Below are 15,007 nucleotides of genomic sequence, written 5' to 3' on the forward strand. Positions count from 1 at the left end.
AGACCAGGTAGCCACGTTTAGAAGCTGGAGAGAACAAAACAGAGCAGAAAGATGGGTTGGATTTGCTGAAGCTTATATATATAAGGTTGGCATTTGTAACATCTATTGATTGCAGGATGTATCCGTACACATCCAACGAATTGGTTCTCTTAGGCCTTGCCCAGTTGAGGGGAAGTAAAAAGTAGAATACACCAGCAGCAGTCCTGGAGGCAACAAAGAAAGGCATCAGGAGTGTTCAGAAATTGATGGGTTATATAGCACCTCTCCCTAAGCTTGGCACAACGAGCCTAATATTCAACGCTGAATACTTTCCATTTGCCTGATTTTCCAGATCTTTGTTAAGAGTGGTCCTTATATTCTTCCTGTTTGGGCCTACGAGCAGTTTTGACCAGGTGGAGGAGGCAGAGCTAACGTGCTGTAGGTAACTTCAGGCACTGAGTGGACATGAGAAGGTCCACAAGTCCAGTGGAAGGCATTTTGAGGGGGGTTGTAGTGGGATGGTAATTAGAGAGCAGAGACCAGTGCATGCGCCCATGTAGGACTGCAGGCTTTCTAGTTATCTGGAAAAGAAAATCACCATCACAGCCTCAGTAATGGAAGCAGCAGCAGCAGGTAGATTTATCCTACAAACATTTCCTGGCAAAAATCACATGTTCTAGAGTGAGACTGAATATGCCCCAGCTAAGCTTTGAATCTTTTAAACTTTCAGTTACTCAAAGCATTCAGGAAGCATTAACAAACTTGAATAAATGATGCCGTCACTTCTGTAGGGACTTAACATATTTCATTACTTTTGTTTCAAGCGTTCCCCTAGCTTCTTCACCCAGCAGACTCTCCCGGGGATTCCAAGACTTAGATCCCTTATCACTCCTTAACACATACATACCAGACCTCCATACTGTGTGGGAGGGACACGGGTACCCTTCATTTGTCTTCCTGGATGAACAGATTTTCACTTAAAAGCAATTTCTATCGTAACAAACTCAGCAAGACTTTAGGGATTCTCTTCCTCTCTTTTGTTGCTGTTGGTGGTGTTAGTGTGGGTTTTTGGTTGTTTTGTTGTTGGTGGTTTGCTTTGTCGTTTTAAATACCCTTGGAAATAAGTGAGCCATTGAGTCTAAAAATTGGAGTCTCCAGGTTATTTACAGAGTAAAACTTGATATTGTGAGATGAATATTCCAAAATATAAAACAAGGAGTGAGATAACAAACAAAAAGAATATGAGGGTGGGCGGCCGCGATGGCCCAGCGGTTTGGCGCCGCCTTCAGCCCAGGGCACGATACTGGGGACCTGGGATCGAGTCCCACATCCGGCTCCCTGCATGGAGCCTACTTCTTAAATAAAAATAAAAACAAAATCTTTTTTTAAAAAATTTTTTTATTTATGATAGGCACACAGTGAGAGAGAGAGAGGCAGAGACCCAGGCAGAGGGAGAAGCAGGCTCCATGCACCGGGAGCCCGACGTGGGATTCGATCCCGGGTCTCCAGGATCGCGCCCTGGGCCAAAGGCAGGCGCTAAACCACTGCGCCACCCAGGGATCCTTAAAAACAAAATCTTAAAAAAAAAAAAAAAGACAACCTCTATACAGAACATCTTCAAAGCCAACTCATCCCTTAAACTGGGGTAAATCAGTATGTTAGAGTTCACTGTTTTGAGGGTGTGAGTTTAGGACAACAAATGTTATCTGTATTTCATCTGGAAGACTAGAAAAGTAACAGCTCAAAAGCTTTTCTTTTCTTTTTTTTAATATTTATTTATTTATTTATTTATTTATTTATTTATGATAGAGAGAGAGAGAGAGAGAGAGAGAGGCAGAGACACAGGCAGAGGGAGAAGCAGGCCCATGCAGGGAGCCCGACGTGGGATTCGATCCCGGGTCTCCAGGATCGCGCCCTGGGCCAAAGGCAGGCGCTAAACCGCTGCGCCACCCAGGGATCCCATCTTTTCTTTTTTTAAAAAGATTTTATTCATTTATTCATGAGACACACACACACAGAGAGAGAGAGAGAGAGAGAGAGAGAGAGAGGCAGAGACACAGGCAGAGGGAGAAGCAGGCTCCACACAGGGAGTCCGACGCGGGACTCGATCCCGGGTCCCTGGGATCACACCCCGGGCTGAAGGTGGCGCTAAACTGCTGGGCCACCCGGGCTGCCCATCTTATTTTCTATTAAAAACAAACAAACAAAAAAAAGCGGACTATAAACCTGCATGAAAATGTTTAATCCCCAATACAGTTAAGGGGAAGTGAAATTCTAGTAGCTAAATCAAATTAAAGCACCATGCCACACTATGGGTACCTTTTTGGCAACGGGAACGCCTAGGCTCCCCTTTGCTTCATTTTAGTGAGCTGAAGAAGAAAAAAATCCAAACCTTTATATTCATTTCCTAAGTTCCTAGAATGCCAGAATTCTGACACATACGATTGTATTATTTATTTGTCAAAGAGGACTCCGAATCTCACTGAAAACCGCAAAGGAAACCAACAGACCCACACGAATGGTCCCGACAGCCCCACCGAGGAGGAAGTGCAGGGGGGAGTCAGGCTTCGGGTCGCACAGCGCGGCAGTGGCTTCGGCAGAAGAGCCTGCGGGCTCGGTCTGTTCCTTCCGGACCCTCTCCCTGTCCTCCAGCCTCCGGCCGCCGAGCACACGGGAAAGGTGCCCGGATTCCCCGAGCCGAGTTCTCGCCGGGGCTGCCGCACTTTCGGGGGCGCAGCCGTCCGGCAGGGTATGCACACCTGTCCTCCCCGGGGGAGGCTGCCGGGGCATCAGCCGAGGCCACCGCTCCCCGGAGCTCGCCAGGAGAACCCGGCTCCGGTTCCCCTCCCGGCAAGGCTGGCTCGACCAACAGTCAACAGGAAGCTCCCGCGCTGGGACAGGATCCCCGGCTCGGAAGGAGGCCAGACGCGAGCGTCTCTGGACGGCGACCAGGCCGGCGAAGAGCGCCTAGTGACGCGCCCCCGGGCTCACGCGGCGGGGCTGAGGTCTCCCCACCAGCGACAAGGGGTGCGGAAGCCCGTCCTCCCCACGCACACAAAGCCCGAAGCCCTCGGCACGACTGCGCGGGGCAAAGGGAACCCAGAAAGAGGGGGCGGGAGCCTCGCCCTCACTCCACCTCCCGGGGCCGGTAGTCCGCGGCCGCAGCGGCCGCGCTCCGCCTCCTCACGCCCCCTCAGCCCGCGCCGCCTCGGGAATCCGCCCCGGACCCCGCCGCCATGTTGGGTCCGGATAAGTGACCCGGACTCGCGGCCGACCGGGACGGCGTGCGGGGGGGGGAGGGGGACGGCCCGCAGCCGCCGAGCGCGCCGGCGCCGGAAGGCGGGGGGCGCGGCGTGAGTTCCGGTGAGCGGGCCGGCCGCGCGCGCAGGTAGCCGCCCCCCCGCCCCCCCGCCCCCGCCCCCGCCCCCGCCCCCGCCCCGCCCCCGCCGCGGAGGGGCGGAGCCGGGAGTGAGGGCGGGCGCCGCGCGGAGTGGAGGTGGAGAGTGAGGCCGAAGGGTGGGGGAGCCCGGGAATTCCCTCCTCCTGAAGCGGCGAGTGCGGGGCGGCTGTGCCGTCGTCGCTGCGGCCGGGCGCTCGGGACGAGGAGGTGGAGGAGGGAGAGGGCCCCGCGGGCCTCGCCTCCGCCCACCGCCCCCTCCTCGCCGCCCCGGGCCGCGGTAGCGGCGACTCATGAGAGCGCGGCTGGAGGGCAGGTAAGGACCCGGCTGGGCCCCCCCGGGCGGAGGCGGCCGACCCCGGCCCGGGCAGCGCTAGGCCCCGGCGCCCGCCCGCCCGCGCGCCCCCGCGCCCGCGCCCGCGCCCCGAGGCGCCGGCGCTCCCCGCCCCGGCAGGCTCGGAGTCGGGAAGTTGGGGAGAAAGTTCTCCCCTCCCCCGTCCCGGCCGGCCCGGCGGGCGTGTCTCCTTCCCGGCGCTACCTGCTCGCCCCCCTGACTCGGTCTCCGCCCCGTCCCGTCGTTCCCGGGCCCGCCCAGGTCCGACCGCAGGTCCTGGGAGCGGTGCGCTACCTCCCGGCGGTGCCCGGGGGCGAGGTCGCTGGTGGCTCCCGCGGCCGCCGGCGGGGCCGGGAGCCGCAGCCCGGTTCTGTCCCGGAGCCGGAGGGTCCCCGTGGTAAGACGCCGGGTGGCAACTGTGCTGGGAGAGCGGACGTGGGCGTGTGTGGGGGCGAGGGGGGGAGCCTCTCGCTTTGCTTGGTTTGATTGAAAACCGCAACATGTTTAAAGTTTTCCTTTGTTTTGGGTTGGGGGTTGGGAAGGATGCCATTCAGCGTCCGCTCTTACAGTGTTCTGCCGCTCCACCTCCCATTGGGTTCGCTTCTCTGTCCACATGGTGCAGGAAATTTTGGTTTAAAGTGTGTTTTCCTTCTTGGTAATCGCTTCCAGCTTTTGCTTCATTGGGCATGGGGTTAGCGTCGTTTTCGGAAGCCCTTTGGAAACCAAGTCCGGTGTAGGGATGGATGGCTTTGATTTTTGCCTTCTGATGAGTGGCAAATAAGTCCAGGGCAGGGACTGCTTTAATTTTTGTTTTGTGGTGGGTGGGACACAGCATAGTTCGGATTTGGTTGAATTACTTTCTGCGTGATTAGTTGAAACAGGCGTGGAATAACCTACGGTCTAGCAATCTATAAATCGTTAAGGAAACGAGAAGTCTCTAGTGGAATCGCAACTTGATGTTCATGCCATTAGGTATGTGTGTTTCATGGTGTGCTTTCACATACATGATTTGACATGTACATGCATAAGATTGTGGTATACGTGTGTCCTCATAACTCTAGGATTGCGGTGCCAACGGTATCTCGATAATTCTGAGTATTTGTGAAACATCCTGGTAAATGTCTAAAGTTACGGACTAAGGAAGATACTACTAAATGGGTACATGTGACTGTGTACTTAAAGCATAGTACCTGGTGAATCTAATAACTAGGGCAGTGGCTCACGGTGGACAGAAAACATTTTGAATGGGCAGGTAACGAAGGAGTGTCATGTAGGAGAACGAGGATTTTGTGTGCGTCACACGTATATATATATATATTTCGTACATTCTGTAAGAAAGTTTTATTTCACTTCAGTCATACATCTGCTTTGTTTTACTGATATGTGAGACCACTGTCATCGTTGACATTTAAGAAAAGGAAGTCTAATTATTGTAAATTTTGGACATTACCCAAACCTCAGTGGCGATTTTGAATGCTGGTTGACCAATTCATAGGGTCTTAAGATTGAAAAATAAAACGAAACACTTGCCTTTGATTCGAATCTAAATACAAGACCATTCGTATCCATGTTTCCAGAATAAAAGAAAAAAAAGCTTTTAAAATATGTACTCTCGTATAACCACCATAACGTTATAATAGCTTTTAATTTTGCAGTATGTTTTTGCTGACTTCATAAACCACAAAATTGACTCCTTTCTAGTCTACTGAAAGCGAAATTATGACTTTGACCCGTCTTCCTGCGATAGGTGGAATTTGTCTTATGACTGAAGTATAATATTAATATATGGGTGGAGTTTTCTTTTTTTTTAATTCAGGAAAATCTCAAGCTAAAAAAAATCAATGTCCATGCAAATAGATCTCCTTCATGATATGTAATGTTGAAAGAATAAATGTTACAGGCTAATAGCAACAATGCAGTATTAAGTGAAATATTACCAACCTGTGGTATAAGGTTTATTTATACAAAGTCCAAATTTGCATCTTTTTAGGCAGTAAATTTGTTAACGTGAGTAATTTTTCTTTATAAACGTGTTTAACTCGATCTAGTGTTCAGTGTAGTTGTCATTTATCCTTTTAGCATTATATTAAAAAGAGGTACAAACTTAGTTACAAAATAGGTCAGAAGAATGTAAGGTACAGCATAGGGAATATAGTCAATATTATTGTAATAACTTTGTATGGTGACAGGTGGTAATTAGACTTAGGAGGGAATTGTTTCATAATATAGAAAATATCAAATCACTATGATGTACAGTTGAAGCTCGTAGGATGTTGTATGTCATTTGTACTTCAATTTTAAAAAGTACCTAATATCAAAAAGCACTACTAAGCTCTGGTATCTGGGAATACAAACTTGGGAAATAAAAGTATAATTAAAAAAAAAAAAACCTGCAAGGAAGTGATTTCTGTACAAGTAAAGATATGGGAGGTGGGAGGAAGTTGTGATTGGGACCCAGATTCTGTAGTGGTTACAAAGTTTTAACCTGCTGGTGGTTCCAATGGTATTTTTTTTTTTTTTTTTTTTTTTTAAGAAGACTGTGTAATGTACTATATAAGGTGCTTGGGTAAAGAACTTAACATTTAGTGACTGCCTTTAGAACACTGCCTGGGCTGTCCTTTGCAAACAGGATTAGCCTTATTAAATCATAATCGTCATATTTTAGCTAGTGTTTATCGCTACTTTGACATATAAATAATACATTATGTTAATGTTTTGAGGGAAGACAAACCAGATATTACTAACTTTAAATCCTCTTTAGTTTAATTGTGAATGATAAATATTAAGTAGTCAAAATGTGTATTAAACTAATGGATACTATTTTGTCAGTAAAATACAGCTTATTTTTCATAAAATTATATAAGTGACAAAATTATGTAAATGCGACAAAATCGCATCAAGGTAATAAGTCTTTTAACCATTTTTGTTTTCTTTTTTTAAAAGATTTTATATATTTGAGAGAGAGCATGGGCACACTGGAGCACAAGCTGCGGGGAGGGGCAAAGGGAGAGGGAGAAGCAGACTCCCCACTGAGCAGGGAGTCAGGAGTGGGAGTCGGAGTGGAGGAGTGGAGTCGGAATCCAGTTGAGTTCCAGCTCCATCCCAGAACCTGATCATGACCTGAACCGAAGGCAGACACTTAACCAACTGAGCCACCCAAGCACTCCCCATTTTCTGTTTTCTCTAACAGTAATTCTTTGGATGAGTAATTTTGGCCTGAGTTTTGATATTCTTAAGGATGTCATGAAATTCTCAGCATAATAAGTTTTCGTTTACTTAAGCTTTGTGAAGATGTGCCATATGGCACCTAACAGAAGAGTATGTTTTGTTTCAAGAAAGCGAATTGACAGTATGGTGTTGGAGTTTCAAAAATTCTGGGAATCATTGTATTATGCTACTTGCTTTATGTAATGGATTGCTTGCTGTTTTAGATGTTGATTTTATTGCTTTGCGTTGTTGCAATGTAGAGTTAAAGAAGAGATCACATCTCTGCCAGATTCTTATAGGAACTTTCAGTCATGTTATAAAGGTGATGTTTGTGGCACTGGCTTTGTTATATGAATATTTACAGGAAGTTTTAGTTAAGATCTTCCATTGTTCAGACCTCTACATGGTTTAGGTCACCTTCAGTTCAGATTTAAACCGGTCTATTATACAAATCCAGAGTTCTTCCAGAGAAGTATAACTGCTTTTCTTTAAAGGTAATAATCTGTGCCTATTAAATTATCTTGGTAATCTTATTGAATGTAGTGTGTATGGCAGTTTGTGTGCGGCAGTTTGTAGGGTATGTATTATCGCTTTTCTTCCTCTCAGCTGCTCCAGTGCCACAATTAGGCTGAGTATTGCTCAGCTGCAGCTGCTGGGTGATTATGAACCATCCAGCTCCTGTCTAAACTCAGAGGCAGATTTAGCAAAAGGAGCTATAGTAACAGCACAGGGTGAAAGAGAAGAGCTGGTGCTGCTGCCAATATCATTTTAGCATGTTTCTGTGCCAAGGAATTGTTGGCTGCAGCAGCACTACTGTTGTCTTGGAACTAGCAGACTTGATGGCAACATATCCTGGTCTGGATTGAGTTTACCTGATGTTTCTCTTTAAAATCTTGAAGCTCACTACAGGAAAGAGAGAGAATCCTATAATTTCAAAGTACAGGATGTTACTGATGGCCTGAATTACCAGCCTCAGTGCCCAGGATAGGAGCACCCTTCAGTTTCCCTGGTTTGAGGGCATATATGGGGCTCCCTGAAGTTTATACCGTATACTCCATGCTGCTTTAAGCTGTATCACATACAAGTGCTGCTGCAATTACTTTTTGTGGGGTGGCAGGAGAGCTTATATGCAGGTTCTTTGGACATCCTACTTTCTCCCAGGAAGTGGAAGACCCTCAAAGGGGAACTATTTCTAGAACTAGTGGCACACAGTATATCCCCCGTGTCTGCCTGAATTTTGCAAATAGGAGCCCTAGATTCTTTTTTGTTGTTGTTGTTGTTGTTCTGTATTCCTGAAGTATGAGAAGATGGACATCAACAAACGCAGATACATTATCAGCTGTATATGGCAAGCCCCAGACTGGAAGGTGCCATAGTCAAATTGTGCTGCTCCTGAAATGTTACTCATTTTATAAACATGCTAAACAAAGAGCAGCAGCATCTTGTCCTCTCTTTTACCATGACTGTCAGAAAATCTACAGAGACAATCCTTTTGCTGATTCCAGGCTTTGGAACTTCTTTTGGGGTTGGCTAATTTGGGATGGGTAATCGGGAGCATTGGGAGAATCCGTGCTTGAACCTGTATAGCCAGAAGGAAGGAAGAGGTACGGAAGACTGAACTTCTGAATATTAACAAGCACACATTGTCATTGTGTTGCATACTTAGTAAAACACTGGCATATTGGCTCTTATCTTTGTGCTCCTACAAAACTCCTCCAGTATGAAAGCACATTCTCCTTACATTATGATGATTTCTTTCTATGACTGTGATATACGTGGCAAGGAACTGTTTTATATGAATAGTTGAGAACAGTCTCTAGTAGAATAAATGCTTAATAAATTTTGAGTTCTATACAGAGATGTAGTTCTGTGTGTATTTATGACTTTATAAATACACATATTTTGAAGATCTATCTCGGGGCACCTGGGTGGCTCAGCGGTTGAGCATCTGCCTTGGGCTCAGGGCGTGATCCCTAGTCCAGGGATCAAGTCCTGCATCGGGCTCCCTGTGAGGAGCCTGCTTCTCCCTCTGTCTGTCTCTACCTCTCTCTCTGTGTCTCTCAAGAATAAAAAAACAAAAACAAACAAAAAAAAAACCCTCTCTACTAAACTTTTATAAAACTTAGTGCTTTTTCATAAGCTATTATTAAATTCTTTAGATTTTTACACTCAAAGTTTTGTTTTAGAAAATGATTTTATAAAACTGTACACACTTGCAAATGTGAATTTAAAGGTCATTTTGCTATTCCTAATAAACTGGAAACTGTAGTTGAAGTTAAACTAGTCTTTAAAGATTTATTTCAAAGAAATGTTTTTTACTGTTTTAATGAATATAGAAAGCCCAAGCTATCCACCACAAAAAAAAAAAAAAAGGAAAGAAAGGAAAAGAAAACCTAGTTTTTTTTCTAAAATACATTTGTTATCCTATCGTGTTACTAATAGCAATCAATATTATAATCAAGGACAAAAAGAAAAAAGTCCTTATTTTCTTGATGTAATGCGTGTAAAAGAATGCAGAGTTTATAGGATATGTCTGCTGTTACTGTGGATGTGGGTAAAATCAGGAAGTACTGGAAGGAAAGGACTGACCACTGAAACTTAAAGATTGTCTGGTTGCAGCTTATGTTCTTAGTAGTGTGTAAACTCTAGATTTTCTTTTCTTTTTTTTTTTAAAAAGATTTTATTTATTCATTCATGAGAGAGAGAGAGAGAGAGGCAGAGACACAGGGAGAGGGAGAAGCAGGCTCCATGCAGGGAGCCCGACGTGGACTCGATTCCAGGTCTCCAGGATCAGGCCCTGGACTGAAAGTGGCACTAAACCGCTGAGCCTCCTGGGTTGCCCATAAACTAGATTTTCTTAAACTAATTATGAAGGCTAGTAATGTCTCTAATTTTATTTATTTATTTATTTATTTATTTATTTATTTATTTATTTATTTATTTTTTAAGAGTTTATTTACTTATTCATGAGAGACACAGAGAGAGAGAGAAAGGCAGAGATACAGGCAGAGGGAGAAGCAGGCTCCAGGCAGGAAGCCCGATGTGGGACCCGATCCCAGGTCTCCAGGATCACGCCCTGGGCTGAAGGCAGGCGCTAAACCACTGAGCCACCCAGGGATCCCCTAATTTTTTTTTATAATGTAGCAGTTTGTTAGCATTAAGTAGAAATGGGAGTGAAGTGAAGTGGAGAAAGTTGGTAGCTTTTGCTGCATAATTTAATACTTATAATTGTTCTTTGGCAAGTTTATTTCTTACATTTGTTCTTATGCAATTAGTATTTTACAGATAAGGGCATTTTTGAAAGGAGCAGAGAAGGCAACAGGATATAAGGAAAGGACTACAAGGTAGAAGGCCATCTGGATTTTAATGCCACTAGGAACAATAAAAAGCTGTGTGGCCTTGGTTAGTTCAGTAAATTCCCTGCACCTCAGTTTCACCATTTGAAACAGGAGGTAGTTGGGCCAGATGGTTTTTAATATCCTTTCAGCCTTATATAAATATAAATGTGTGATTCTATTACAGTTTAAGTTTTTTAAAGCAAATTCTTTTTTTTTTTAAGATTTATTTATTTATTTATTTATTTATTTATTTATTTATTTATTTATGATAGACATAGAGAGAGAGAGAGGCAGAGACACAGGAGGAGGGAGAAGCAGGCTCCATGCCCGGAGCCCGATGTGGGACTTGATCCCGGGATCCAGGATCGTGTCCTGGGCCAAAGGCAGGTGCTAAACTGCTGAGCCACCCAGGGATCCCCACAGTTGAAGTTTTTATATTGATAACATTTTAAGGAAACATTTCAGAATCTAGAATTTGGAATAAAATTAAATAATAGGTAAATAAGGGTTGTCGTAAAAGAACTGATCCATAGACTTGGCAGGGGACTTTTCTCTAGCAAAGGTAGTGTTATTTCATTAAGTGGATATTTATTATTATTATTATTATTATTTTAAAGATTTTATTTATTTATTCATGATAGAGAGAGAGAGGGAGGGAGGCAGAAACACAGGCAGAGGGAGAAGCAGGCTCCCTGACATGGGACTCAATCCAGGGACTCCAAGATCACGCCCTGGGCGCTTAAACCGTTGAGCCACCCAGGCTGCCCTAAGTGGATATTTATTAAACCAGTGGTGTAAAAAATACTGTGCTAGTTTTGATGTTACAAAAATGTTTGCAGCATGACTACATTGGGTGGGACTGGCTGAGATTATGAAACTGTTATAAATTTCATAGATTGGTAGATCTTTTTAGTGTGGTAATCCAGTACAACACTTCTCTGGTTTTTGATGGTATTAGTGTGTGATACCTCTGAAACTTTAATGAATCCTTTTGCACTAGATACGTGTAGCCTCAAGTAAACAGACTCAATTCTCTAGACAGGAAGACTTGATTTAATTTTCTAGACATTTCATTACAGATAGGTATGACATAAATGCAGGTTCACAATTCTTATATAGAAGTTTTACTGTAAGGTGCATTGGAAAATAAGGCCTTTAAAAAACATTTCAGATTTATTTTGCAGCAAAATTATAAAGATAAGGGCTTTATATTCATTGAGGTAGATGCGATGTCAGTTAACAAATAATTATTATTTGGATGATAGCTTTGCTGCATTATATCAGGAAAATAGCCACTATCATTAAAACATTAAAAATTTTTAATTGATAAAAAAGAGTAATTGTTCTGTAATTTTTTCTTTAACACATTTAGTTACTAGTTAGAACAAAATAAGCATAGACATTAGAAAATGGTTAGCTGTTTTAAGGTTTGCAAAAAAGATTTTTAAAAAAAGGAAAAGGAAAAAGCCACTAAAATTCTAAGTAGATGTGTTCTCAAAGTTTGTCAGTTGGGTCTTTGAAAATCAAAATCTTTTCCCAGAAGGTCTTTTCGGGGAGGTTAGCCTTTTTGGTTAGATTTCCAGGCAGACCATTCGAGTTTATAAGAATTTGACATTTAATAGTGTTTCATTGGTAAATGTGTTCTGATTGATTTTCAGGTTTTTGTTTTTTTTTTAAACCAGAGCTCTTAACATCTGAAATGTTTGGTCTACTAAATGTTCTGATTAACGGGAGGTGATCCCATTGCCTTGCCAGTTACCTTCTCACCTTCCCTGCTCTTCACCATTTAAAAATCATTGTTATGAGTTTCTTATTAGGATGCCAGGACCCTCCCAGTGAGGCCTTGCTGTTAAGCTGAATTTAAGAAGGGGGGGGGGGGGGGAGATCTGCCTTAGTTCTCTCACCTGCTTGCTCTAGGCACTTTAAGCCTATCTCCTACTCTATACCTGTAGGACATGTGAAAAATGGGAAAGCTTCAAAAGATTGGAAATGAGAAATAGAAATGAAGAAAGTAGAAAAAGACTTGGGAAATGAGGAATGAATCTAATGTGGAAGTTTGTCCCTTTTTCTTTTTTCTGTTTCCCACCCGTTTACTTGTCATAGGCATTAAGAAGGAAGAAAACCTGTTTTATAGCAGATGGTATGCTCCACTTGTAGTTCATATGTATTATCACGGTTAGGTATTTGAAATACCTTTTCAAAAAAAAAATTGTGAATGAGATAGTTATTTATTACATGTGAAGAAACTAAGGATCAGAAAATATATGTAGGGCAGCCCCGGTGGCTTAGAGGTTTAGTGCCGCCGTCAGCCCAGGACATGATCCTGGAGACCCGGGATTGAATCCCATGTCAGGCTCCCCACACGGAGCCTGCTTCTCCCCCTGCCTGTATCTCTGCACCCCCACCCCCTGTGTCTCTAATAAATAAATAAAATCTTAAAAAAAAAAAAAAGAAAGTATATGTAGTTTGCTAAGGTCACATGACTAGCGATGACTAGTGGAACTGAATTTATCTGACAATAAGCCTGTTCCCTATAAGACAACTTCCTTAGGGATAAAGAGAATGATGGAAAGGAGGATTTCTTTTTCCTTCTTCCTTAAACTGTACATTTTTGTTGGGGCTGAGAATTTTCAACCACTTACAGTTTTCTTTTTAGTTGAAGTAGCTTTGTGATACATATTTCATAATGGCATCAAGGTCAGATATTATATGAACTGAAAAAGATGTATTATTACACTAAACTGTAGTAAATGCTTTCTTTTTGTAGATTTGGCTTTGTCATGAAAAATTGTTATACTAATTCCAAAGCATTCTTTATCTTTTAATAATAAGATGTTCAGGCCAGATTAACAAAGAGACAATGTTTGGATTATGTTGAGGTGAGTGAGTTACATGCATATATCTGGTTGCAGGTAGAGCTAAGAAAAATAGTCTTTTGGCAGGGCTACCTTCCAGTGACAACCTTCGAAGGGAAAAATGAATTCTCCGTGGAAGAGTAGTTGTTTTTGCCACAGAAGGGGAGAGAAAGTAACCTATCAGTTAAAAAAGTTAGACATCTATATGGAAATATGCTATTTGGTTGTAGAAACGGGTAGAATATTTGAAAGTTGTGGATGAAGATGATACCTTTTTTTGTTTTTAAAGTAAGCGCTGTGGTGAACACCCTCATGACTCCAAGATCAAGAGTTGCATGATTTACTGACTGAGCCAGCCAGCTAGGTGCCCCCTGAGATGGTATCTTCTTATTTAACATGTTAGTACAGAAGCAAACTAATTATGATGGAAAATGTCAAATATCCCAGCACCTTCTGGAAGTTTGCTTTTTTGCAAGCAGATCATGTAAAAATAAAATTTCATGTTTTAGGTGGTAAAAGAAGCTATAAAAGTATTTGCTGTTTTGAACTTAATTATGGCCAGTAGAAAAAAGTTATATGAAAATTATAGAAAGAACTCTTGGAGTAGAGACCATTTTGTCCTGGGTTTATATTAAAAGTAACAGGAAAAGTAGTTCTGGACTTCAAGAAGATGTATGCCCTGGGCTTTAGGAAATGTATGAAAACCAGTAAGAGTCTGTGATTTCAGATTCTGACACACGGTATACCACCTAAAAGGATGAAAAGTCTAAAAATGCCCCAAACTTTTTATATGAAGAGCTTGAGAAGCACTCTATGTGGGAGCGGGTCAGAAAAGAATTGTGGATTGTATCTGCATTTATGTAGTCAGTCCTTTTAGTGATTGAGAAATGATAGTAATTAGCAATATCGAAGAATTTGGTAGGAATAGTGGCAGGTTATGATGGAGCTAAAGCCCTACCCCCATCTCACCTCATTACTCCTCACCCCCTTAGCTTCTCCTGCTGGGATTTTTTTTTTTTTTTTTTTTTTTTAAATAACCAGAACTTAAGTCAGAAGGAGGAACTCATGATAAAGGTCAAATAGAGAAGAAGGTCAAGAACCTCTTAGGATATTGTCAGAAGATGAATAGGATTTTTAGAATGATTGATACGTAGAAGAAAAAAAATGACAATGTAGATGATTCTTAGAGATAAATTCAAAGCTAGAAGGAAGCCACAGATGCACAACTTAGGGAAGGTGACATAATAGATAACAGGAAATGCCTAGCATGTCTTCTTTTTATCTCCTGACTTCTGTAACAAGAGGATGCCCTTTAAAGTAGAAAAGCTAGGAACACCTGGGTAGCTCAGTGGTTGAGCATCTGCCTTTGGCTCAGGGCGTGATCTTGGAGTCTCAGGATCAAGTCCCACATCAAGCTTCCTGCATGAAGCCTACTTCTGCCTCTGCCTGTGTTTCTGCCCCTCTCTCTGTGTCTCTCATGAATAAGTAAATAAAATCTTTAAAAAAAATTAGAAAAGAGAATAAGAAAGTAGATAATGGCTAAGGGGCATCTAGCTTCTAGGTCCAGAAGAATTCTGTGTGAGTGTCCTGAAAGACATTTCTGATATTCTGAGGCCTCCATAATAGAGAAATCACAGAGACAGGTAGATGTTTCAAAAAAAAAAAAAAACAAAAACAAAAAACACATTAAACAATACCTTAAATGAGGTTTGTTTACTTTCAGGTCTGTTTCTGGGCTTTCATTCTTTCCCAAATATTGTTTATTCTTGTGCCAATACCACATACATGAATGATGAGGACCATGAAAACAGCATCAAGAAGAGCAGTTAATGTTCATTGAGTATTGCCTGCATGCCAGTCACAGTGATAAATACTGGATATTTTAAGTAATTCACTT

General features: G+C 42.8%; 1 protein-coding gene across 3 annotated transcripts in view; it reads left to right on the forward strand.

The window, feature by feature from the left end:
• Nucleotides 1-3,327: 3,327 nt before the first annotated feature.
• YES1 (YES proto-oncogene 1, Src family tyrosine kinase) overlaps nucleotides 3,328-15,007 on the forward strand; it is a 65,253-nt gene continuing 53,573 nt past the window's right edge. Inside the window, exon 1 of one of the 3 annotated variants that reach the window (XM_072828963.1) lies at nucleotides 3,328-3,367. The gene's annotated coding sequence lies outside the window, so the exon portion shown is untranslated. Of the gene's footprint in view, nucleotides 3,368-3,443; nucleotides 3,693-3,997; nucleotides 4,108-15,007 lie in introns of those variants that run through there. The other 2 variants (XM_072828962.1, XM_072828964.1) reach the window with 2 other exon arrangements.

The sequence above is a fragment of the Canis lupus genome, chromosome 6 (assembly GCF_048164855.1).
Source record: "Canis lupus baileyi chromosome 6, mCanLup2.hap1, whole genome shotgun sequence".
Lineage (NCBI taxonomy): Eukaryota > Metazoa > Chordata > Mammalia > Carnivora > Canidae > Canis > Canis lupus.